The sequence below is a fragment of the Carassius auratus genome, chromosome 9, assembly GCF_003368295.1.
Source record: "Carassius auratus strain Wakin chromosome 9, ASM336829v1, whole genome shotgun sequence".
Taxonomy (NCBI): domain Eukaryota; kingdom Metazoa; phylum Chordata; class Actinopteri; order Cypriniformes; family Cyprinidae; genus Carassius; species Carassius auratus.
In genome coordinates, this window is record NC_039251.1 from 21,139,560 (window position 1) to 21,167,546 (window position 27,987).

Sequence of the window (27,987 nt, forward strand, 5' to 3'; positions counted from 1 at the left end):
GCAAACGTTCTCCAGCATTTCGGGCAGTTCTTCTGCGAGCCTCAAGACAGCTTAAAGGAAATGGGGTTAATACAAATTAAGCTTAATGGCCAACATTTGTTCCATAATATTGAATAACACCAAAAAAAAAAAAAAAAAAAAAAAATTATATATATATATATATATATATATATATATATATATATATATATATATATATATTGTTTTTTAAATAAATAAAAAGAAAGTTGTTACAATGAGGCACTTACAATTGAAGTTATGAGTTAAACATTATAAAGTTAAACATTTTTAAAAATGTATAATGTTACAAAAGATTTACATTCTAAATAAATGTTGTTCTTTTGAAATTGCTATTTAAAAAATAAATTCAGAAAAAATAATCATTGTTTCCAAAAAAAAAAAAAAATAAGCAGCACAACTGTTTTCAACAATGATACTAATAATATTTCTTAAACATATTAGAATGATTTCTGAAGGGTCATATGACACGAAAGATTGGTGTAATGGTTTCTAAAAAATCATGTAAACAATTTCTGAAAATTTCTGAAATGGCATCCTAAACTATATTCAGAGAGTTGTTTTAAATTGTAATAACATTTCACAATCTCGCTGTTTATTTACCCAACCCAAACTTTTGAATGGTACTGAACAATATTTAAATACTACGGCTATAAGCTTTGTATGCTAACAGCCAATTGAATGATACTGTAACCATTTTTCTTTTTTTTCTTTTTTTAAGTTAAAATTATTTTATGTGGTAACAGACATTATGATACAAATTCTGTCGATTAAGCAAAACTTGTATTGAACTTGAAACATCCCTATAACACTCTCTGCCCACTGAGAAAAAGCAACTGATCACGCAAAGGTTTAACGCAGCCAAGTGTGTCATTTTGAAAGCACCGTCGCCAGCATTAGTCTCATCAGTGTGGGTGCCCTGTAGGGTGGCTTGACAGAGGTCCAGTATGATGGGCACAGGAGACCTGAAGAGAGCCTCTGAGATATGGACAGAGAAGGTCATTACAGCACATTAACATCTACATTCATTATTACCAACTGACCTCATAGTCAAACGCCAAACTTCCTGCCCCAACTGTGGCACACATCCTGGACTTTAGTCCACTCGATTTGACACTGAGAACGAAAATATCATACCTCTGATGGCCATGGAATGAGGACTCCAAATTCTAATGACAAAGACTGACATGCAGTACCGCTAAAGTAGGTCACAGGAGGTAACCAAACAGACGGCTAGTAGAGGTTTCCAGCGACACTACAGCCATTTAACGCAGATGACGGATATGATCGTATCGGGTTGTGGAATGCGTAAGCGATGACAGACTTTCCGTATTATGTAATGTGCATATGGCTTACCAAATCTGACATAGAATGGGCAGATTTTGACACAACTGCACAAGCCATGACATCTGTCATGTGAAGCAGACAAATTAACAGCCTGATCACATCAAAAAAAGCCTCCACAACTTAGTCCCCTACAAGCACATAGCTGTTCATCACATCTAACAATCATGTAGTAGCAGTGGCAATGTATGCGATTTTTTTATTTTTTAACAGAGATAACTGCTTTTTTTGCTTAATGGAAGATGGAGGATGAAAGTTATGTGTTGTTTCTAGACAGAGCTAAAGACAAAAACGCCCAGTTCTGTTTCAGTCACATTAATCTCACATGTGAGCCCATGTTTCTACAAATTTCCACACTTTGCTTACATGTTCTCTTCTTTTGTTAACACTATTGATGAAGCTGAGCAGGTGTTAGCATGATGAAAACTTTCTGTATAAAGGGAATAGAGAACTCGAGTCTTTTTTTCAGACAATGGCCAAATTCCAAAAGGCTTTTTTGTAATTGTAAGTAATGCATTCATCCTACTTGGCACTTGGCAAAACTCTCAGTTTGCTCTTGCACACCAAAGGACTATATCAAAAGGAAAACATCCCTATCCTTAATGTGTTTTCCTATTAGTTCTTGTTTACACATGGAGAGACAGAGAGAAGTTTTTTTTTTTTTTTATTAAAAATAAATAAATACAATTATGTAATAATTTTTTCTTTTTTTTCTTTGGAAGTTTTCAAAATATGTAATTTTATGTTACTCTCACAGAAGAGAGTAAATCATACTTTGGAAAGACATGAGGGTGAGTAAATTATGACATGATTTTTAGCTTTGGGTGAACTATCCCTTTAAAGACACAATCTGAAGATTTATTCACCACACTAATGACAGTAATCAGCAATAAGCATTTGATTTGCAAAGTACATTTCCAATTTAAAATGTAACAGTATCGTGTTTCTTCGTGTAGTGTGTTCCAAATCAGCCCCTATGAGACAGTAAAGCTCTGCATCCTTCAGTATCTTGAGTATTCACTTCAAGTGCGCTTTTGAAGCAAACAGGGCATATCGATGCTCACTTTTGAAGTCTCTTTTAAGACTGGAAAATGTATACCTGGTAATATACTTGAATATAATACTTGAGGGTAATATTCCCCCTCATCAAGAGCAAACAATCAAAGAAGGCCCATTTTTACTTGTGCTTTATAAATACCTGCGTGTCCTGATTACATCATGGCAAAAACCTATGGCCACAAGCCAGCTGCTTGGGACAAATCTCCGAAGCCAGGGGCTTTATCCTTGATTCATTCCTATTTATCACGGTTCGCTCCTAGCACTTGAAAGCACCATATGGACTCAATTGTGGTTCGTTCATGGCACATGTGATCTGGAGATCAGACGCATGCCATACCTTTGGGCTTTACCATTGGATTATTTTCACAGGGCACATTCTGAGGAGTCCTCGTGCCATAAGGATGAAGATCCCTTTTGAAAATGTCCTCCGAGCACGAGGTGGTGGAATCCGATGTCAAAGAAACAAATGAGAAAAGGTGCCCGCCAGATGTTTCACCGACAAGATTAAACGCTCAGCGGTTTGATTAAGAAAGCCCGTCTCCTCATCACCCCATCCTGCCCACATTAAGGCTTAACAGCAATCAAAAAAAGAGAGCGCTACGGGATGAGTAGCAAGACACATGAGGATTTGAAGCTCGGTGCCAAGTGATGAGTTTCTGACCACTGGTGGCCACTGACTCTGGTGATAATCAAGGCCTCTGCAGGAACCTGAGCAGATACGAAAAGCAGAATTAACAGAAATTCAACATCACAAAAGCAGCTTTTATAACTTGTGCGTATTTACAAAATAAGCTTGCGTTGGGCCAGCAGCGAATTTTCCAATACATCGGAAAGGTTTCCTCGGCCGTCCAGGGATGAAATCACTGAATGAAGTCTACAACTCGATGTTCTACACACATTCCTACAAAAAAACACCCACACGGTTCAATTAAATAATGTAACCCACACAACTATGAAGCCGTGGCACTGGTTTATGTAACAAGGTAATCGGCGTCTTTGATGCGACTTTATTACTTCGATATGGGACCGAGGCGCATAATTTCCACTGTGCTGTTCCCTTTGAACCATTCTGAGACAATCTCTACAGCAGGATATCCTGCCATCTGCTTCAGTAACAGAATCGCTCCACCAGTCAGTCATTGGCGGCAGGCCGCTGTACAGAGAGTCACATCCATGCCTTTGAACTGCTTTTTAAAAAGCAGCCAAATACCCTCTTTTCCCCACCAACTTTGAAAAGTAGCTTCAGTTATCTGTGCTGAGTTAAATGGGCTAATGAAAACCTGGTCCTCCTGACAACAAGAGATTCCTGTGATGTATTTTACCCTCGATGAGCTAGATAGCACTGTGGTCCCCATCTTAGGAGGAACTGCCATTGTTTTAGATCACAGCATTGGGATCAATGCAATGCTGGCCATCAATCTTAGCACTCTGATTGGGTGTGTGGGACTTTCTGCAAACATCTGATGCCAGTTAAGTGCTATGGAAACCAAATTCACTCTTCTGCCAGAGCGGAGAACAATGGAAATCAGAGCAGCATTACATCTGAGTCCTTCCAGGAGTGTCTTTGTGATGTGGCGGCTCCGTAGGGCTGAAACTCTTGAAAGGACACCTGATTGTCATGTGACTTTATGCAAACATACCCAGTTGGCCTGTTGTGTTTTAATACAAAGACTAGCCTTTAATAGGGGCCACCAGCGTTGTGGATTGCGGTGATTGATGATGTGGTATGGCCTCGCTCAGCTGGGCTCCTGCTCACTAGGGTCAATCGCGATTGAATTACGGCTATACGCAGAAAGCCAATTAATAAGCGAGGTCTGATGAAGTTGATCCAAAGGACACTGTGAGGGAATAGAAGCCATTTAAAGAAATATTCCTTTGGATTATGCTACATTCAACTGGATATTACAAAAGATGTTTTCATTCTGAAGTTACTTTTACCTTGTTTATTTCTCTCCATCGTTCTCCACTTAATGGGGATGGTGACTGCGGCATAACCCTGTACTTTATTTACTTTAGTGGGAGTTTCCTTTTACTAACCGTTATGGGCTGTCCTCTCTTGACTATACATCCTATATAAGTATTCTTGACATCTTGCAGTCTGTCTTGTGTTTTCACGGCATCTAATGTGAATTTGGTACGGCAGTGCAGCCATATTTTCATAATTATATATATTTAACTTCTTTTTTGTTTGTTTGTTTTGGCAGATAGAGAACAGAAGATTGAAAGAAATAAAAAAAATATGCATCACATAAACAAAGGACCAACGGGAGTCCACCTGCGAGAAATTTCACATCAAATACTCCATTTCTTATGTTGTTTGTCTCTGGGAATATTTTTAAATTCTTAAAAGACTTGGACAAAGTTGGTCGCTGAGAAAAGAACCCAGGGCATGTTGACGGATGGCCGGCCATGCATATAATCGTTTCCTTACACTCTCTGAGTTTGCTTTGGAAGGGGCGAATTACCATCTGAAAATGAGCTGAGAAACACTTTAGGCGAGAGCCCTGCGTCATCAGTGTCAGCTTACTTACAGCGTCTCTTACCCATGATACAGACACACACACTCCCAAATGTGCACACACACACTAGTGTGGACCAATATTACTAATGTCATCTTAACCCACATTTTACACACAGGGCAAATTTGTCATCCAGCCAAGCGTAGGGGCACATCCATCCCCTCATAGAAAACTAAACACACAACAAAGAACACACACACAGATACACAAACACTAAAAGACAGAGGGAGGAATTCAGTTATAGTGTCTATTGATTGTTACTTTTTATTTATTTGCATATGCTATACATTGTCTGATTCATTAAGGGAATCATGCAAACCAGAGAGTAGCACAAAAAAAAATAAAAAAATAAAATAAAGAAAAACACCAATCCGTGCTGAACTCAGATTGAAGACTTCTGATTTTACATATCTTTTAAATACAATTCAGGTAATAGAATATCATATCTATCATACTTGATAATATAAAAATCAAGTGTCTTAAGTTCAACTGTTAAATTCATCCACAGCATTGCACGATTTAGGGCATACATATATTTCCATCAGTGCACTGTTATTTAATTTAGTTTACATTTCTAAAACACAACTGCAATTACTTTCCATTAAAAAATAAAAATAAAATAAAAAAATAAAAAAATAAAAACTGGAGAGTTACGTTATCCATATAGGTGCATTTTAAAAAGATACAGCAAAGTGTACACAGCTGTTTTAGTGATGAAGAACAGTGAAATCTAACCTCAGTGGTGTACGCTGGTCTGGCTCTTCTAAATCACGAAAAACAAACTTGAAAACACAAAGCGGCTGGATATTTCTTTTAAGTGGGCATTAAAAATCTTGATTTTTTTCAACCAAGAATCTACTGACTAATGCAAAAAAAAAAAAAATCATGCATCAGAGGGATAATGCAAAACATGCCTTGCTCAGACCTGGAGATAAACATTTTAGATCTACAGATTGAAAGAACAAAGAGAAGACAAAAAAAAAGTAATGGACTGCAAACACATATTAAAAAAGAAAGATATGTGACGTGACATTTTTATGCTGAGCTAATGCATATAATAAAAAAACATGAAATTCTGATTCAAATTATTATTTCATATTTTCATTTTATAATTTTGATATCTAATTAGATTTTACAGATTGTATGTTATTTAAACAGTATATATATATATATATATATATATATATATATATATATATATATATATATATATATATATATATATATACATTAATTTTAGATATATTATATTATATAACCTTATTATAATTATATTATGATTCAGATTATTTGATAGACAGACACAAATTGATCTCTTCAGCATTATATTATATTGATAAAATGAAAGCTATGACAAATTTTGCAACCAATCCACGACTTTTCACATTTTTCTAATTTAATAACGACGCACAATATGACAAAGACTGCCAAAGGAGGATGTGAAATGGTATGCACTACATGCTTACAGTCTCTCTAATCTTTAAACCAGCACACATAAGCCAGGGCGAGAATGCCTTGAATCAAAATGAATTAACAATATTGTTCTATTCGTTTCAGGTCTTGCTTGCTGTTCATTAGGAATCTAATTAGAAGCAGGCCCCTCCGTGGAGTCGCTTCTAGCCGACGTATTCTTGACACTGCTTTGGAACGGGGCGATGAAAAAAGCACCACCCATGCTTGCTGATCCAAGACGACAGTTCGAGAGGCAAATTCTGAAGCCAAACTAGACCGCGCAAGTCAAAACGAAAACCACACAGCACAGTTAGATTTTAAAGCTGCAGGGGATTGGGATGGGGGGGCAGGGTGCTCAGAGACCCCCCCACAAAAAGCAAAAAATCAATTCAGGGACCAACGACTTAGCCCACAAGGACATCAAGCATGACTGAGTGTACTGCATTTTAAATATTTGCTTTTAGTAGGTTTCGTCACTAATTCAAGCAATTTTAAAAGCTGAGAGTTTATTTTAAATAGCTAAAGATGCTATTTATGTCATGATAACTAACTAAAATCCAAAGCATAATTAATGGTCACAGCTTGAAGAGTCAGTATACTGTAGCTACAGTTGCTTGCATCCAAATTAGCAAAAACGTTCTGAAAATGATTTTGGAAACATGGTGGATTTTTATAACGTGCAACAAAACCCTATTTGATTTGCTGATTTTCATGACAGATGACATGCTCTGAGTAAAAATCCTCACTCATTTTCATACTACATCATCAGTTGTTCAGCACACAAACATCAAACCCAAATATCTACATCATCTACAATCAAACAGACTATAAGACAAAGAAATCGCTTCCTGTCCCAGTGGGCATGTTGTATATATGATGCATGTGTGCCCGAGCGCAAGCACGTATCTGTAGCCAAAGCGTGTCAAGTGATCCACACAGGATATTAAAGCTGTCTATTCTAATCACTTTCTTACACAACTTTGCCCACTTGTCATTAACCACGCTTGCATACGCGATCAGCTTTTGGGGGCGGATTAAGAGTGAACTCGCTAGCACATTTTTTAATCAGCGGAGGAGTGATCCCTAGAAGACTGTGGTTGAGGTAAATAAGGACAGACCTTGTGACATCGGGAAAGCAAATCGGGAAGTGAAGGACATGGCACTTGGGCCTGATGAGTCGGTCCAGATCTTTGGGCCGATGGTCAGGCATGGTCTTCATGAAGGTAGAGATGGAGGAGAGGAAAAACTCCATGTTGAATGCAGAGTTGAACACCACCACATCCGCAACCAGACTGGGAAAACATTGACATTTCAGATGACGAGAGATGAAATATGCTGACAAACAAAGCCACAAAATGTTAAACTGTCACAATAACACTCCTTAATTAATTCTCCAAACTGAGGGTTATTAAAAACAGAATATGTTTTGAAAAACAAACTTCACTTGTATATGAAAAGCCAATGTCTCCAGTAACTAGTCACTTTAAATATCTAATACATGTTGATTAGAATCCAAAGACACAAACACACCATGTTTTTAAATGGCACACTGATTAACCCCAATTGCCAGAATCAATCACTGCATTGCTCTCAATTAGAGAGTGAATTAGAGGAGCAGAGCCCTTTTTTGTGTCACTGTTCTGGCACATTAATAAAGTTGAGCAAGCAAAGGGCCTTTGAATTATTGACATGATACTCTGACAGACAACAATCACAATGTATTCCAATTAGAGCTCTTAAAACCCTTTCTTTCAAGCATCAAGATTGATTATGACATTAGGCTTTAAAACAGCGAGTTCTTAAGAATTAGAGCGCCATTATACGATCCCATAATTAACCAATCACATCATGCCAAGTAACGGGCATGATAAACTATTCTGTCTCAGACACACTGTCTCTCTTGTGAATTGAAATCCAGTCTGGTACAGAAATGGTACTTGTTATACGCAGACTGTTCTGACATATGAGCATACGTTAAGATGACCACATTTCTGAAAATCAAAACATGGGAAATTTAACATTTAAAATTTCTAATGTTATTTGCTATGAATGAAAAAGTCCTCCTCTTTTAATTCATAGTTAATAACATTAGAAATTAAGAAAACAAATTGTGTATTTTGATCATGGTTAATGTAGTAATGTTGTGAAGCATGATACACTGTATCATACTTTGACTTTCTACTGCTATACTATTTAGTCAACAATCCACATCCAGCACAATAAATAATACTGTGTGTTTGTAAAGTTCATCAGTTGTTACCATGAGAGGATCTGGTTGTAGCCATATTGGAAATCTCTTTCTTGACTCTTGCGAACTGGATAGACCAGCTGGTTCTCATGGAAGTAGAGGACCTTCTTAAGATGGGCGAGATCAGGCCGCAGGGCTACGAGTTGTAGGATTGAGTACGGAGCTGGTGAACAAAACCCTGCAAGTCAAAGAAAGGAAAAACAGATAAAAGAAGGAACCATTAGTTTGCTGGCTGCAACGGCATTACATGAATATCAATGCTGTCACACAGGCACAAGCACTGATAATTGTTCTGACCACTAAAACCTGCTTTAAAATGTGAAGAAAAAAAATTATATATATATATATATATATATATATATATATATATATATATGTGTGTGTGTGTGTGTGTGTGTGTGTGCGTGCATCTCAATAAATTTGAATGTTATATATATATATATATATATATATATATATATATATATATATACATATATATATATATATATATATGTGTGTGTGTGTGTGTGTGTGTGTGTGTGTGTGTGTGTGTGTGTGTGTGTGCGTGCATCTCAATAAATTTGAATGTTGTGGAAAAGTTCATTTATTTCAGTAATTTAAATGAAATTGTGAAACTTGTGTATTAAATAAAGTCAATGCTCACAGTTCTTTTAATTGTGATGATTTTAGCTCACATTTAACAAAAACACACCAATTCACTATCTCAACAAATTAGAATACTTCATAAGACCATAAAAAAAATAAAAAAAAAAAAAAAACATTTTTAGTGAATTGTTGACATTCTGGAAAGTATGTTAATTTACTGTACATGTACTCAATACACTCTTTTTGCTTTAATTACTGCTTCAATTCGGCGTGGCATGGAGGTGATCAGTTAGTGGCACTGCTGAGGTGGTATGGAACCCCAGGTTTCTTTGACAGTAGCCTTCAGCTCATCTGCAATTTTCCAGTCTCTTGTTTCTCATTTTCCTCATGACAATACCCCATAGATTCTCTTATGAGGTTCAGGTCTGGGAAGTTTGCTGGCCAGTCAAGCACAACAACAACATGGTCATTTAACCAACTTATGGTGTTTTTGGCAGTGTGGGCAGGTGCCAAATCCTGCTGGAAAATGAAATCAGCATCTTCAAAAAGCTGGTCAGCAGAAGGAAGCATGAAGTGCTCCAAAATGTATTAGTAAAGGGGTGCAGTGACTTTGGTTTTCAAAAACACGAAATGGATCAACACCAGCAAATGACATCGCACCAAAAAATCATCTCAGACTGTAGAAACTTAACACTGGACTTCAATTAACTTGGGCTATGAGCTTCTCCACCCTTCCTCCAGACTATAGGACATTGGTTTACAAATGAAATACAAAACTTGCTCTCATCTGAAAAGAGGACTTTGGACCACTGGGCAACAGTATAGTTCTTCTTCTCCTTAGCCCAGGTAATATGCATCTGACGTTGTCTGTGGTTTAACAAGAGGAATACGACAACTGTAGCCAAATTCCTTGACACGTTTGTATGTCTTGACCCTACCCTCAGTCCATACCTTGTGAATTTCTCTCAAATTCTTGAATCGATTTTGCTGGACAATCCTTATAAGGCTGCGGTTCTCTCGGTTGGTTGTGCATCTTTGTGCTCCTTCCACTCAACTTTCTGTTAACATGGTTGAATACAGCACTCTGTGAACAGCCAGCTTCTTTGGCAATGAATGTTTGTGGCTTACCCTCCATGTGAAGGATGTCAATGATTTTCTTCTCGACAACTGTCAGATCAGCAGTCTTCCCCATGATTTATATCACGTTTTTTTTTTTTTTTTTTTTTTATGCCAGTTTTCCGGTTTATGACGTTTTTATTTTATTTTTTTCTCATGCATAATCAGGTGTACAATGCATTTTCTGCTGGTTGATATTCCAAGACATGCTTGTGGCTAAGGTGCTGGAGCAAAATGCTCGTGTTGCTGCCTTTGGCGACAATTTTAGCCCGACAGCACTTGCATAAAATCCATGTTTGGTCGACGTCTGATTTTTGGAAACCAAAAACCTCCAAACAACAGACCCGGCTCTTCTTTTTGGCTGTATTTGGCAATGTCAAATTGGTAAAATTTTCAAAAAATGAAAAAAAAAAAAAGAATAAATTAATTTGTTCTGTGGATACAAATAATTAGACATGCCAAAACACAGAATTTGGTAACAATAAAAAAATGTATAGGGCCCCAAGTGTAATTTTTGTTAAACTTTTATTAAATTGATGTGAAAATGTATATCTGTATGATTTGCTGTTTAATTAATAAACTAATATTAAAATAGAGTGGAGAAAAATTTAAATGAAATAAAAAAACAGAATCCAGAAAAATTCTAACGAAAAAAAAACGGAATTTGGAAAAAAATAAAACAGAATTTAAGAAAAAATAAAACAGATTTTGTCATAATTTCAACATTTAATATTACTTGTATTACTACTACTACTACTTGTATGATTCAGTCCCGTTTTTCTTTTTAAAATAAAGCACTTTTTAGTCTATGTTCAGTATCCATTTTGAAAACTATCGGTTAGGTTAATTAATTGTTATACATATATATATATATCCTTTAATGTTCATTTCTCCAGTCTTTATTCTTTCACTTTCACTGTCATTTGATTAATTTAGTGCGTCTTTGATAATTCACAAACATATACATTTCTTTCAAAACAAAATTCATACTGGCCCCAAACTTTTGAACAGTTGTGTTTATACGAAATATAACTAACAACGAAAAAAGTTTTCCTTTTAGAAATGCAAAATGCATAAAAACTGCAGCTATAGCTGAGGATGCCTGCAATGAAGGTCTCAAAAGACATTAGAGTAAAATATGAAATCATAGATCTGCAAATGAAAAAAATACATCATTTGAAACACAAGGAGACACAGAAATCTCTGCACATTCCATGCTGAGAGAAACATTATTGAGGTTAATGAACACTTCTTTAAGATGTTATATACACAAGTAGGGGACCATTGAAGATTTTGCCCTTGTATGTGCTAAGAGCCATGGGACAAGGACTTTGAAGTTCAGTTCTGGTCTCCCTAAATGAACCCAGCCCCCTCTTCTAAGCCCCCATCTCCTGTCAGTCTAACCCTGCAGCCCGCTTGCCAGTCTCTTTGATGTGGGGAGCCCGCGGTCTTGCGACCGTGACTCTGTCGCTGTCAGAAGTGTCCCTTTTATGCTAATCTACAACCAGCTCCCCCTAACCAATTCTTAATCTTAACTATACGGAAAACCAATCACACTGCTTTAAGATCAGCGTGAAGGGGCAACTTCTACCATTCCATGCCCCCATAACTGCAGCAGGATTACGTCTCTATTCCCCAACTCCATCAGGACGAGCGCAAAACAGCACCTCCCAAATCATCACTCACACACAACTCTGAAATCAAGCCAGATGATAGAAGTTACTATTTTAAGTCTTGCTTTCCTGCTTGAAATTGTCAAGTGGAGTGAGTCAAATACTAATGAAACGGGAAGGCTTACTTTGGCTCCCTTTGAACTGGAGGTGAGGACAGACATTCGAGTCTGATGCATCTTTTTAGGTCAGTCCAGTTGATGTGGTTGCTGAGGCAAGCAGACAGACGGCAAACGTTATCACTGCATATACCTTAATGAGCAATTTCAGGGCCCACCAAATTCCAAAACTAAATCTGACTCATCTATTTCAACTGAAAAATGCACTTAAAAAGGTCTCATCTCGATAGATACAATCTTCATCCAAGGTGTGTAAACAATCATTCACAGGAGTCACTGTTGGCTTTCATTAAACTGTGACATAACTGTAACTGTCGCCCACAGACTTTTTCCAGTGCAAACTATTAACCATAACCAAACCAGACATTTTGGCTCTGTGAGAACCTGTAAGATAAGAGATGCAGTGGGTGGGTAAGATGCTCTGTGCTGAGTCAGGTTTGTAACTGCATCATCAAAGGTGCCGATCTGGAGAAGCAAGCAATGCTCTTGGCACACAATTGACTTAGTACCTTTTCATTATTACTGTATGTTTGGCAAGCATGAATAAAATAGGAGATGAACCATTTAGCCCATCCTTGTTCACTGAAATGGACCACATTCACATATTTCACAATCTCATAAGAGCAAATTGCAGATGACCCAACAATTGATACAGGTTTTCCAGGTCACCAACACGTGAAGGGTTATGACTGTGCATATTTGATACCTGACTTTAGGAATGAAACGCCTGTTCTGACTTTTGTTTAACTTCAAGTGCAGCAAGATGAGATTGCAGCTGAAGGAATGCTCAGGGCTTCCCCCACCCACCTGCGGTTTCTCCGTCCCTTAAAAGGAGGCATGAAAGTCCCCAATCGGATCCTAGTCTCTAAATGTGTTTGTGTCCTTGTTTATGCAGTTTTAGAAACTTTATTTGAACCAACACTTCACAGAGCACCACTAAGTGATATAAGGAAACAACTGTATAATCTCTCGGTTGAGTGCACTGTGTGAGAGGGCACCCTTATTCTAATTTTAAAATATCATTGTAAAAAATGAACATATTCTGATTCTGGGAATAACAATATTTCATTAATTAGAATTAGTTAATGCATTAGGTATCATGACCTAACAATTAACAATAATTGTGTGGCATGTATTATTCCAGATTTACATTAATTTCCATATACACTAATACATTTTTCACATTTTAAGTTGCATAAATTAACAGTTGCTGTATTTTAAACGAACATGAGCTTTCAATCAGTATATTAGTTAAATTATAAATCGTATATTTATAATTTAACATTAATTTAGGTTAATAAATGCTGATTAATAAAAATAAAATAAACTGTTGTTCATTGTTAGTTCATATCTGATGAGAACTAAGGAGAACAAATTAAACCTTATTATAAAATGTTACTCATGTTCTCATAATGAAGATAATACAGGCAGGTATGATTAGACTACTTTCATCTAGCTCAGCGTTGGTGTTCATTTTGTGTCAGCTTTTTAATCTATAGGTAGTGACTGATCAAACTGTGTACCCACATATACCAGTAATGCCTTAACAAGCTTTGATTTTGACTTTTAAGAATATCCTATTGGGTGTAAAAATGTCAAACCACATTTCACAGTTGTTTTTACACAAAACTTATGTGAGGTTTAGTAGACATTTAAAAAATATTAGAATAGATACATTTCAGCAGAAAGTAAGCAAAGTTCTCTAAATCCATAATAAACACTGGCAGCACAACTCAAATGTTACGTTATGTTAATAATTTAAAAAAAAAAAAGTGAGCTTGTGAAAACTGCATGTTATTTTTTATTTATTTAGTACTGTCCTGAATAAGCTATTTCACATTACAAATGTTTATATATATATACACAATAGGGTTGTTTATTTTAACAGGTTAACCGTTAACTGACCGCTGAGAATTTTGACCAATTAATACAAAACGTTAAACGGTTTAAAAAGTCATTTATTTTTCAAGTAAAAATATATTTCTCGTATAGGCCTATTTATTCATTATATATAGCCTAGCTTTATTATGTTTTTCTCCACTTGCAGAATCGTTTCAGGTGCGTGATGTGATATGAATCCTCATGTTCTGTTGTTTGTTGCTTTTTGCGCATGTAAAATGAATCCCCAGGAAACAAATGTTAGTATTTTTAGGGGGTCACAGACACTTATCCTTTCTCATTTAATTCAATTATTTAATTCAATCTTGTCGGTTAACGGAGCATCGGTTGTCGGTTAGGAAACACAATGGAATTGAACATCCATACTCCACAAGAAAAATAATTATAATTGAATTTATAAAAATGACCCCCTTAAAAGGTTTACATACCCTTGAATCTTAATACTTTGTGTTGTTTCCTGAATGATCAGCAATTTCTGTTTTGTGTTGGGTGTTCATGAGTACTGCATTGGTCCTGAACAGTTCAGCTGCCTGCTGTTCTTCAGAAAAATCAACCAGCTCCTGCACATTCTTTGGTTTCCAGCATCTTCTGCATTTTTGAACCTTTACCAAAAGTGGCGGTATGATTTTGAGATCCATCTTTTCACACTGAGGACAACTGAGGGACTCATATGCAACTATTACAGATGGTGTAAACGCTCACCGATGCTCCAGAAGGAAAAAATCCTGCATTAAGAGCAGGGGGGAGGGGGGGTGGAAAACTTTTTGAATTCGAAGATCAGGCTAAATTTTACTTATTTTATCTTCTGAGAAACATGTAACAATCTTCTGTAGCCTATGAAGGGCAGTACTAGAATAACAAAAATGATATTTAGGTAAAATAAGAAAAATGTACACATCTCCATTCTGTTCAAAAGTTTGCTCTTAATGCATTTTTTTTTTCTTCTGGAGCATCACATAAATATGTAAACGTATGAGCACAACTGTACACACACACACACACACACACACATATATGCATTCTTTCAAATGACAATAGAATCCAGAATCAAAACAAACAAGAGCCATATGTAAGTGCTAAGTCTCAGTTAGCCTAATAAATAAAAAGAAAACGAGTAGAAATAAATAAAATAATAGAGAACATTAGTGTTAGAGGGTGTTTTTCTTATAAAGAAAGAAATAATTGAAAAATAATATAACCCCAAAAAATGCCAATCCTGGTTACATTTATAAGAAAACCCCTAAACTAAACACAAACACACCCAAAACACAGAATGTTCCATATTGAGAAGGTTGTACAAGAAATGCAGAAATTAGATCTGGACAGGATTTAAAATTCGGAAAAGTCTTTGGTACATGTCTGCAAACAAGTCTTACTTCTGCAAGTCTGGTTATACACCAGAGCTGTATAGCAACAATATCCTCATCTGCAGTAATGAGGAAACCACAGCTATGTGGCTTTAAAGTATGGAACTCGGGGGGATGACAAATGTTTGACGTATGAGGTACAATAGAACTGAGTAAGTGAGTTAACATTAAAGGTCATGCAAATGTCAGAAATTGTGGTAAATGGCCATCATTGTTTATCTAATGCAATGAAATGAATACGTTTAAGTGTACAATTATTGTATGACAGTATATATGTTTAAATATTTAGCTAACCTGTACGAGGAACTTGCTGGAACTGCTTGCATTAAGTACAGAGCAGACGTTCTGGCCCTACAGTGCCATTTCTTTGCAGGCAGAGTGAAGCTAACACAGTCTTCAACACTTTCCTTGAGAAGATCAACCAGCTGTTTATGGGATCCACCATAGAACGCCTCCAGCAAGAGCACACTCATGGATACAGGCCCAACCAAACCTAAAATTTAGTGTGAATGCAAGCTATTACTGTAGAGTTAAAAAATAAATTTGATATAATAATAATAATAAAAATAATAAAACATCACATTTGAATGACTCACATTTAAAAAGGAGACAGTAATAACCTATGATTAATAACCACATACTGGAGAGGGTGTTAATAATGATCGCACTGGCAAAATTCTCCCACGTACAGTACTTTCCGAATCACATAGAATTTCATCATATACGTGTCACAGTTAAGTCATAGCTGGAGTGCATAATGAGTTAGGCAGCAAAAAACAAAAAAAATTAAATACTTCAGCTGATTGTTTGGAAATTTACCTCTCAATTCGATTGTTGTTTTGATAACTAAAGAGTCGTGCAGAAACCAATTTAACTCGCTTCTTCAATAAGACGACAAACCACGCAACGTAGTGACAAAACATTTATTGAATTGTGTGTACATAGATGCATTTATTTAGTTAAAGGCCGAAGTCACTATGTTTGCAACTGCTGAATAAATCAGGGCGTTTTGTTTTTAAGCGAGCGAGTCATTTATTCAGAAACCCCTTGCTGTTCATGTGGCAGATAAATACAGCTAATTTCTGTAAATAAACTGCAATGTCTTTTATACATAAGTCTGCAGCTATGCATAGCTGGAATTAACAACTTGTAGTAGCTAACCACTTTTTTTAACAGCTGTATAAAATACCTTTATGTAGTTAGCTTGTAGTAAAATTCAAAATTTTTGTTCAAAGTAGCTTGCCGAACACTGAATAAATTAAATGGATGACAAGCTGATGCTGTCATATGGCAATCGAGACACTTCAAAATGACAATAATTTGTTTCTATGAATTTTAGTGGTATCTTATGGCGGCCATTGACCATACTTTTTTTTTTTTTTTCATGCAAACAGCCATGTGATAAACACTGCTGAGCACAGCACTTCATAGCAAACAGAACTGTGAAAACGAATCAAAACTTTGCAACAAGGAACTGGAAATGTAACAACTTAAGTAGGTTTAAGCGTCTAACCTGAAAGGCTGGGGTTTTCCAATCGCTCGGATGTACTGAGTGGGATTTTCTCACAAAGTGATTTACCTCTACCCTTTTACCTCAGTAACTCCATTTTACACAGGTAAGGCGTGAAAAACATTCAACCTCAAGATGGAGAGGAAAATGAGGGGATAATGTTGCCTCGTTCAGACCCCCGCATAGTTCATGCGAAAGGGAAACCCCGCAGTGCCTGACCTCACAACTAAAAGCAACACCATCATGACTGTCGATGGATGCTGAGTCATTGCTCAACTGCATTCAAAAGGCTCGCTTGAGTAAGAGTTAACTCCTTTCAATCAATGGGATACCATATAACAACACCATAACAGAAGAGTGAGGGATTCCATTTCTAGTGATTTCCACAAAATACTATTAAAGGCGGCATGAAAAAATACATTCACACGCTAGGCTAATACAGACATGACCATAAAAAACAAAAAACAAATCTATAAATAAAAGAACAGAATGAATTGACTTTAACATTGAACTGTGCATACAGCATATTATTCATATAAATACATAAATGGGGGAAGTCGTGGACTAGTGGTTAGAGAGTTTGACTCCTAACCCTAAGGTTGTGGGTTTAATTCTCGGGCCGGCAAAACCACGACTGAGGCACCCTTGAGCAAAGCACTGAACCCCCAACTGCTCCCCGGGTGCCGCAGCATAAAAAATGGCTGCCCACTGCTCCAGGTGTGTGTTCATGGTGGGTGGGTGTGTGTGTGTGTACCTTGGATGGGTTAAATGCAGAGCACAAATTTTGAATATGGGTCACCATACTTGGCTGTATGTCATGTCACTTAATAAAAAGCATGATAAGATTAATCTTACCAACACTGAAGACTATTGTCACAATACGACCTTTTTAATCATCGGGAAGAAGGAGGCGGGAACCGGCGCACAATCAAAACATTTTAATAATTGAAAAATAAACACAAAACAGAACACCAGCCCCTCACGGACGACTGGTGCGCTCAAAATAAAAAGCAAACATAAAATAATGTCCCAGGCCTGGTCCTCTCTCCTCCTTCACGGTCGTCGCTCCAGTTTTATATCCTTCCATCTCCTACGTGGGACTCGATACTGGCGGTGGGGCGCAGGTGCAGCTCATCTTCAATCACTACACCTGGCCTCACTCCTCGTTCCCACGACTCTCGGCCCCGCCCCACTCGCCCCAACTATATATATATATATATTTTTTTTTTTTTCTCCTATCTCTTTATTGAGTCTTTATACAAAACATTTAAAAAAGTTTGCCTATGTTTTTGTTTGCTTGTTTTTTTTGTTTGTTGAGTATCATATTTGATACATCAGGCTTTTTTTGCTCATAAAGTATAACATGCGGGGTGGGGGCCCAAACGGAAAAAAGGTATTCAATTTGGTACAGTTTCTAATATTTCTATGATCAAAAATTAAGATTAAATTCTGATAGTTTTTTTTTTTTTTTTTATATATATATATATATATATATATATATATATATATATATATATATATATATATATATATATATAATAGTATGTACAGACTAAATAAAGACTATACGTAATATCGTAACTGCAGGTTTTTTTTTTTTTTTTAGAGAAAAAACTCCCTTTTACTTGCTAAAAGATATACATTTTAACAATCAGACAACATAAGGTATGTAGAAGATTGTTTACAACAGGTTTCTCACCAAAGTTTTGTTAACGTTTATAATATAGAGGACTTAGAAATTAGCAGATTAAATTTGATACAATAGCCTTTATAGGGTTAACATACAGGCCTGGCACAAAATATCCCCATTTTAGCTACCCAGAGAATCAACCATAGATATTCCTTCCTCCTTTCTCATAGAAAAACATACAGTACTTTTACCCTGAAGAGACAAGCCGTTATCTAATCTGCATTATTCCAGATGAAATACAGGATTTCCTTTGGCTCTTGAAATACTGGGGAAGAGGCAGTATTAGAGTCAGCCTCAGAGTACAAAAAACAAAACAAAAAACTGTGATGCAGCTGATACATCCGCAGGGGCAGTGCACAAGGACGTCATATCAAGCGCCACTACCAATCCTGACGATTAAACCCATCAGTAAAAGTGACTCTACCAATGGCACCAATAAGTGCCAGCACAGGGGGGCGGATAGCATGGCACTGCCCAGTGACAAGCACCCAGAAACATGGCGCATTGGAGCGTGTAAGCCAACTCTCAACACCTCATTTTAACAGCCTCTAGCCATCCGTGGATGTCTTGAGTGTGTATGCGTGTGTGAATGTGTGTGTGTTTGCGTCATCACCCGCGATGGACTCTGACAGGGCAGGAGGAGGCCTTAAAGTGATGTGGTCTTTCTGGAGGGCTAATTCAGCCAGAATGAAACATCCGATTATGTACTCCCACACAGCAGACCAAAGCCACGGCTGATCACTTGAAATTAGACTCGAGCAATACAAGGAAAAAACATGAGGTCGAGCCTTGACCGTGCTGCATCTGAATTGTATCCAAAGTAAAACACCAACGAAATAAACAGGACTATTAAAAAATAATAATAATAATAATAATATTAAAAAATAGAATTCATGCATGGAGTGACTTGAATAAACCTCTTCTATGGTAAGCATGTTTTTAATTTTTCTAAATTAAAAGTAAATTGATTTCAAAAATGTATATTTAAATCAAAGTCAAAAATCAGTGATTCAGCTGTCCTGAAATTATAATACAGAAAAAGATGTTGTTTACTAAGTACTAGAAATAATATCAATATAACTATTATAAGATGCACAAACATATTCAAGGAAATTGAATGCTAACACATTTCTAATATCCTGCGTGTAGAGATGTTTCCTTTTCTTTATCGCAGACACTCCTTTGTCTTACTGACCCATGTACTGCCCGGGTCTCGTTGAAAGTCAAATGAGTAAATTCATGACAGATGAGAGTTGGTAGGGATGTTTTGTAATGAAGAGCACAATAAGAGATCAAGTAGACACCGTATTAACATGCTTTGTTTCCACAACATTCCACACACAGAAGAAAAAATATAAGTGCAATCGCATACTGTAACAACTGGGTCACGAATGAGTGGGCAAACCGTGGAGCTCTTTTAAAGTTCACTGTGCTCATCAATTCAGACGCTGGGCCGTCTCCATGGCTTGCATTTGTGCAGTTGATGTTTGTTTAATGTGCTGCAATCCAAGAGATCAGATGATTTCATATTTCACAAACAAATACTGTGGCTTGGAAATAAATACCATGTCTATGATTCTACTCTGCCTAGGACAAGAAAACTTTTACATTATATGCTCTAACAGTTGTTAAAAACAATCAGAATGAGGTAAAACACAAGAAAAAAAAATGTTCCAACTATCAAACCTAACTTCCGTTTCCTTCTAATTGTTAGTGAATATGAGTAATAAAATTTCATCGGCTCAAGCTGCATGAAATAACGGTGTCAAAAAAGCTTTTCGGCAATGATACTGTTTAACAAACTAGTCTAATGAACGTTGCCAACACACATTCTTCAACTTCCAGAGAGTCTCTGCTGAACTGAGTGGCATCCCAATCAACTAAAACACTATTAAGCCTTGTAAAATGATAGTCATTTGTTCCTGAAACCTTTTAATTCGAAGTGCTCAGACTGACACTGACACTTTCAGAAGGTTCACCACATGCACTGAGTGCACAAAGTACTATTCATAAACGCCTTTGATCTCACGTTAGAGAAGCGAGAGGAAATTCACATTTTAAACAAATTAAAATTTCAGACCATCCAAGTGTCTGTTCTGTCTTTTAATAGAGTGAGCCGTGTCCTCATTCACCTCGTCAGAGGCTTTGTGTTAACGGTAATCATTAAAGGAAAGGAAGCTGCTCTGTAATTACATGCTAGCGCTTACATGCTAATCACTGCACACTCGGCTGACGGAGATGAAGCGAGCCAAACGCCGGGCACAGTAATCATGTGCCATGAATTGAAGAGTTTAACCTGATTCTTTATCATTTATGGGTGACAATTAGGTGACAGACTACAGTATTCTGAATTAGACCAGGCTTGATACAATAAGACAAAAGCTAAACGCTTGATTCCTGAACAGGTCATTTGAAAGAAAATTTCCTCCAGATTTCATAAAGGGCTAATTTCAAGTGTCTAGTAGTAGAAAATTGTGTCTATTACTCTTAGAGATTTAATAAGATGGCAGACTATGGCCTTTATGACAGACATGGGAGGCATGAAGTGGATCAAATGAAGTTCAAAAGAGCTCTGTTTAAACTATCAAGACACAACCAAAATATTTAAATGAAAATAAATTATTTTAAAGTGAAATAAATGGAAAATTTGGTGTCCAGGACACATTAAACCATAACTGGACATGTGGATGACATTATCTCCAAAATGTATTAGCTACATGAACTGCATTTGGAAAATATCTCAATACTGAACTTTTTTTTTTTTTTTTTCATTATCGAGAATTACAATTTCGAACTCAAATACTCAGCTATACAGATTACCGGAATGAGTTACCATCTTACCAAAAATACCCACATTTCAAATTAGCTTTCCATTTCTATGTGTTTCCATACGTGGGTAAGATATGCTTCCTGCTTAGTGTAATGCAGCACACAGGTTCTCCTTCATTTATGGGTCATATACTGAAACACACAAAGGCCTTGAATACCTCTATTACTTTGTTACTGAATTAAGCAAAAAAGACCTATCGAATAGGTAAACAGGTAAAAGGTCAAATAGGTTATTTTTTGCCAAAATCACAGCAAAGGGAAGGTAAAATATGTTTCAAAGAGATGTTTAAAAGTAACTTTATATACCTTTTTTCTCTTCAATACGACAGTTGGGATCAAACACAATGCATTAACTGGTGACAAAAATCTCAAGACCAGCGTTGTGACATTTCAAGGTTACATTATTCATTTCCTCTCTCTGACTCATTTCAAGCAAAACACAGCTGGTCCAGCTGAAACCATGTGAATTAAGATCTGAAGCAACTTCTCTGCATCATATTGCAGCATTTAGAGCAAAGGCTATGATATTCAGTAAAATATTGTTGGGTCCAAATTTAAATAAAAGCACAACTGGAATATTTGAATGCATTCGATTTTGTGTTAACTCTCATTTGTCTCACTTATCTGCATGCTCTGCATTTGTCCATTATTCTTAACATTTCCTTGGCCACAGGCTAATAATATATTTGTTTGATTGTTAATTATTTTTCAGCAAACATACAAAAAGAACAGAAGTTGAAGCCACATTTTAAAATGTATTCATTTCAGTCTAATAAAAAAAAAGAATGTCATACAATGTATCATACAAATGGGGCACAATTTGCTAGGGGGATTTAATTGTGATCACATTAAATACAGTTTCCTTGGTACTAAAAGCATTTCATGACATGTCACCTATTATCTACTTGCCTAAAAAGATGGGTAGTTGGGTCAACCTCTGCCTATGGAGTTTTATTTGCCTATAAAAAGCAAAATCCCCCCTTTTTTTTTTCTTTCCACAAATCGCTCCCTGCATATAAATACATGCATAAATGCACTATTCTAAACAATTTTTGAAAATAAAATTACTTAACCAAATGGAGGTAATTTCCCCCTTTTTTATGAAGTCAGTTCTTCTCAAGTGTCCTAGGTGTAATTCATCACAGTGACTGAACATATTTCAATAATGTTCAACAACAATAAAGTTTCTATGTTTGACAACCAAAATGTCTCTATATACTAATTTGTAATTGTTTAATCGTTTAAAATCAAATCTAACTTATTTGTGTGGAATAGCTTATTTTGCTTGAAAGGGGTGCTTATGCTATTTTTTAAATTTCCACTTGGTTTGATATGATGTTATTAAACGCAAACAAGTAAAACACTTGTGTTCAAATATATTTTGGGCCATTGTATGCCGCATTCATACAAACGACTGCTCTTTAGTTTTATATTATATATTTGTTGTTGTTGTTGTTGTTTAGTTTAAACAACATTAACATTAATACATTAATCTCAGACACGGCAATGAGAACCACCAACTTTAACTTTTGTTTAGAAATCAAGAGACGCTAAGAACGTATCGATGACTGCACAAACGCATATGCTCATGTTTGCCGTTAGTTGATCGATACATAAGCGTTTGGTAGCTAGGTTTTAACCCAGTTAAGCAGGCAGAAACCAACATACACTCGCGTGTTTAATTCAGTCTTACCTCTTCCTGAAAGACGGCGCGTGTTTACGTCATGACGTCACTATGCGTGAGTACGCCCTCCAGCGCTGTACCGTAAAGTCGTTTGCAGGCATCGTGATCTGCTCAGTCTACACACTTGGTAGTGTGAACTGTGCAGTTTCGTTTTGTTTTGTTTTGTTTAATTTACTATGGATTATGTTTATTGCAACACATTTTGAATTTTGTCAAAATAACTTGAATAATTGATTCATCCTTCAAAAAGTGTAATAACCTTTTACTTATTTATTTATTTATTATTATTTAATGATTAATTGTTTGAAGTGGTGCTTATACTAACTACGGTGCAATTATAAAGATAAATGTTGGAAATCAAAAGTGATGTACTTATTGTTCATATTTTAATTGTGGAGGAGTGTATATATATATATATATATATATATATATATATATATATATATATATATATATATATATATATATATATATATATATATATATATATATATATATATATATATATATATATGCACTCCTCTTCAATAAAGTTATTTATGCCAGCATATTATAATCATCATCTCCCCCACACCCAAGTTTAATTTTTACATTGACATTGTATAGCATGTCTCATTAATTGTTGTCAGCAGTCATCTTCAGTTATTGTAATACATTTGCAATAACCGTCATCAATTTACTGGGCCATTTATTTATTTGTATTTGTGTTTAATAAGTGCTTTGTGTGCAGAGGTCAGTGTATGTAAAGTACAGTGTGGTCAATAGCACTCACAGCAGTCCCTTCAGATAATCACCTGAATGGAACCAACTACAGCTACAGTCTCAGATCAATTAAACTGCTGCGTCTCTGAATTTAATCTGCATGTTAAAGTTACCATATTATTTCATGGAAAGTGTCCAAAATGTTATCATTCAGTGTCAGAACATATAAACATTTAAGTGGTTTTCTTTTTATGCATTTATTTTCCAAATTATACATCAAACTTTGTACATCAGAGAAAATGTGTATTTCAAAAGAATGTAGCTTATTGTATGTATTGAATGTAGCTCTTTTATTCAGTAACCTTAGCTTCTAAAATGAAATGGACTGTACATCTCTGTGGGAGAAAAGTGTCTTGAATAGTTCCTTGAAAATTAAACTTGAGATGAGTATGTGAGTTGAGAAAATTAGCAAGGTCATGGTTAATGGAACTCCTTAGAGTTCCGACGTCGATAATTCACACCCAGTTTGGCAGCCTGCAGCTGATGTTAATTTAGCGCAACCCAACATCATTCAACTTCAAAGAGACTAATAGAAGGCTATCATACTGTGAGAGACTTTGATAAGGTGGATTATATTGCTATGTGTAATCCACATCAAAAGGTAAAGGTTCCAGTAATTAATTAAATGATAGCACAGAAAATGATACCGGGGAATATTAAAGTCTGATTTTCTATTTTTTTCTCTAGTTTATGGAGGTGATTTATAATACGGACGACACTACTTATTACACACTCACACACACACACACACACGCATGCATTATAAGATACTAAACTGCCAACTCTTAAAAAAAAAAAATTCCCACTGGATATATGAGAATCATTATTTTGTATTTAAAATAATACATTTAAAGTGTTGATATCTGTCATAATGTGAGGGAATTGAAGTGACTTGATAAGTGAAATGTTACACAGGCTTTTAAAATTAAATCGGGCTACATTTATTCGAGCAAGGTCATTTTCAAGAGAAATTACAAATTAAAAATTAAATTATACTTCAACAGACATTTCAAAAAATCCCAACAACCACAGCCCCCCTTTATTTCTGTAGCTAAAAAAGGGGGGAAAGGAAAAACAAATAAGATGAATAAAGTGGAATTTTTTCTTTTCAGTCAAAAATACAGTGTTTTCACAATATTGTATCAAAAGTTCCCAAATTGTAGATTCTCCTTCATCAGGTAAGTGTAGTATGAAGAGCAATTCACAGCAATCGCTCCAGATACAATAAATGCTCTCTTTACGTAAAATTTGCTCCACTTGTAAGGATCCTTATTTACTAAAATATATCTATATCAAGGAACTATAATACTGTACACTACAGTATGAAATAAATATAATTAGGAAATATAAAATGAGTCATAAATAAAATGGTAGTTTAAAATAAAAATGAATTTTGTATTGAACAAAACAAAACATAACAAACCATGATAATACTGACAGATGATCTTAAAAAAAAACAAAAAAAAGAAAATACAGAAAATTGCACAAACAATATGTAAACTAAACAACTGCAGTCTAGATATACTAATACTGACGTAGGTATTTCAAACAACAAGGTGAAATATTTTGTTTAATACTAAAGCAGGTGCAAAGAGAACACTAGTTGACTTCGCTTTATACTGTACAAGGATGGCACTTGCAGAAAACAAAGGTGGAAGGGTTTGCATATAAGGCTTTTCTCGAACGAAAAAAACACAGGGGTTCTGACGTCGACTCATACAATGAGCCTTCGTCATTACAGTTACCCAAACTCTTTCCATCCACCCCTGGCCAACTTTAAGACTGTGTATGTATAAGAATCATATAGGTATTATTTAGTTAAAGTCGCTTCATAAAAAAGCCATGGTGAGACGCCAAAACTTGGATGGCTGGTCAGGAAAAGAAAGGTAAAACCAAGGGTATCACAGTAAGTGATAATGAAATATAACACTGACACACTACTGCGTCTTCAAGCGCAGTATAAGTACATATAGGCAATGCTTTTTTTACCTAAACGTTTTTTGTTCATTTTCTTTTTTGTGTTTTTTTTCTTTGTCTTTTTTTGTAATCCTTTTCTTTTTTCAGAGAGTGCAATTTCCAGGCTTGTGCTACGACCACAATGAAACACAGGAGTTACACGGAAATCAGCACCGCACAGCTTTCTGGATGAAAACTCTGTACATTTTAAAAACCTTTCTTTTATTTTTATTCTGACAGTTGTTACCACTTGAATTGTTGCATAATATGGATTCCTTCAATGTTCCGGCCTAGTTTCTGATGCCTGATTTTGGAGTTCCACTCTTAATATCAATGAGTGCAAGCCTTAGACGCACACTCAGATTACCAAGATGTGGAAGTGTGGTACAAATGAGAATCTGGCTCAAAGTCCCTCCAAAAGGGTGGAAGAAGGGCACGATGCAAGCTTGAGGGAAAAGGAAAACATAGAATACAGGAAGCTTATTCCGAAATGCAGTAGTTAATCAGCATCCTCATTCTCGCCATCAGGAATCATTTTGCTCGCCAATTTCACCTCTTCCCAGTTCTCGTCCTCTGTCCCTCCCATTACTTCACTCTCTTTCTCATCTTTTGCTGTCCCATCAGGGCTCTGAGTTTCAAATCTCTGCCCCTCAGTCTCCATTTCCTCTTCTTCAGCCAACCTTGTCTCTTGCCTGTCAGTCACTTCCGGATATGCCTCCTCTGCTTCCCTGGCACCGCCCTCAAAACCATCTCTCAAGATGGTGTTTTCTCGTGTGATGTCCTCGGTCTGGTCCTCTGGATCCGAAAAGCCCAGGGGCCCGAGGCCTTGAAGGTAAGCCCGACGCATGAGAAGCTCCGTGGGCTCCAAGGATCCACCATTGTCGTGGCTATCTTGTTTTGCGGCCTCGCGCTCCTCCGCCTCCCGTTTGCAGTATGAATATCGGTGGTTCATGTGCTGCGAGTAAGAGCCAGAGTGGGAGAAGCGCTTGCCACATTTGTCGCACTGGTAGGGTTTCTCACCCGAATGTAGGCGTGAGTGCTCAATGAGGTGGTGCTTGTGTTTGAAGGCCTTCTTGCAAATCTGGCACTGGTGAGGCCGCTTTCCTGCAGAGACACAAAGAGAGAGGAGCCAACTTGTTAGCTCAGCATATCCATAACATGTTAAAACTATAAAAACCTTCTGATATATTTAAATACATTGTTTGCATTACTGTCAAATGTAAGGTAAAACATATTTGGTACATATTGCTAAGACACATCCTTTAAGTAACCACACATATCCCTCCTTACTTGTACTTTATTATTGAATTATATATATATATATATATATATATATATATATATATATATGTATATATGTATATGTATATATATATATATATATATATATATGTATATATATATATATATATATATATATATATATATATATATATATATAAAATGTTTGGGATTAGATTGGGTAAAAAAAATAATAAAAAAAAATAAATAACTGAAAACCCCTTCATATTGAGCAGCGACAAAACCCACCAGTTTATTTTAGATGTTACCAAAACAGTGCAGGGAGGTGAGGGGGAAGCCACAGTCCTGAGGTGCTATTCTGAGGCTGTCTGTGACTGTTCTGTATGCAGCCAAGAAGATCAGGTGATTATCGCTCCATGCCGCACAAGGTGAAAGTGAGGCAGTCAGCAGCCCTGACAGAGTATATGACATCATGTCTCGGGATTCAAAAATGCTTAGATAAGACATTAGCCTCGTGAAGCCTTCTGTAACGCATACACCAAACGCCTCACCTCCTGCACACCTTCCTCTTTTGCCAACTTGGCTCACAGTGTTTACTTTCAGAAAATAGGAAATGAATTCTACTCTAATCAGTGAAGTAGGAGGAACATGCCATTTGGCATTCAGTCATTCCACCAGTAACATACTTGCCATAAAACCCACACACTCGCCATCAGCACCAAGCACATGAACAGATGTACTATATTCTTGGCCATGAATAGCCCTGGCATGCTTGCAACACCTTCCATAGCAGCCATACTTGAGATGGTCCCCTTCCCCACCTCCCCTCATCAAGTTCAAAAATAGACGAGACGGCGGATTCCTCTCTATGCATTCCGACCGAAGAATGTAAGTGAGGATGATGCAAACATGTGA

The 27,987-nt window shown here is 36.3% G+C and overlaps 2 pseudogenes; both read right to left on the reverse strand.

Annotated features, from left to right (window-relative positions):
- Positions 1–16,162, reverse strand: part of LOC113108704 (glycosyltransferase-like domain-containing protein 1) — a 36,905-nt pseudogene extending 20,743 nt beyond the window's left edge.
- An 8,629-nt stretch (positions 16,163–24,791) lies between these two features.
- Positions 24,792–27,987, reverse strand: part of LOC113108705 (zinc finger E-box-binding homeobox 2-like) — a 49,321-nt pseudogene continuing 46,125 nt past the window's right edge.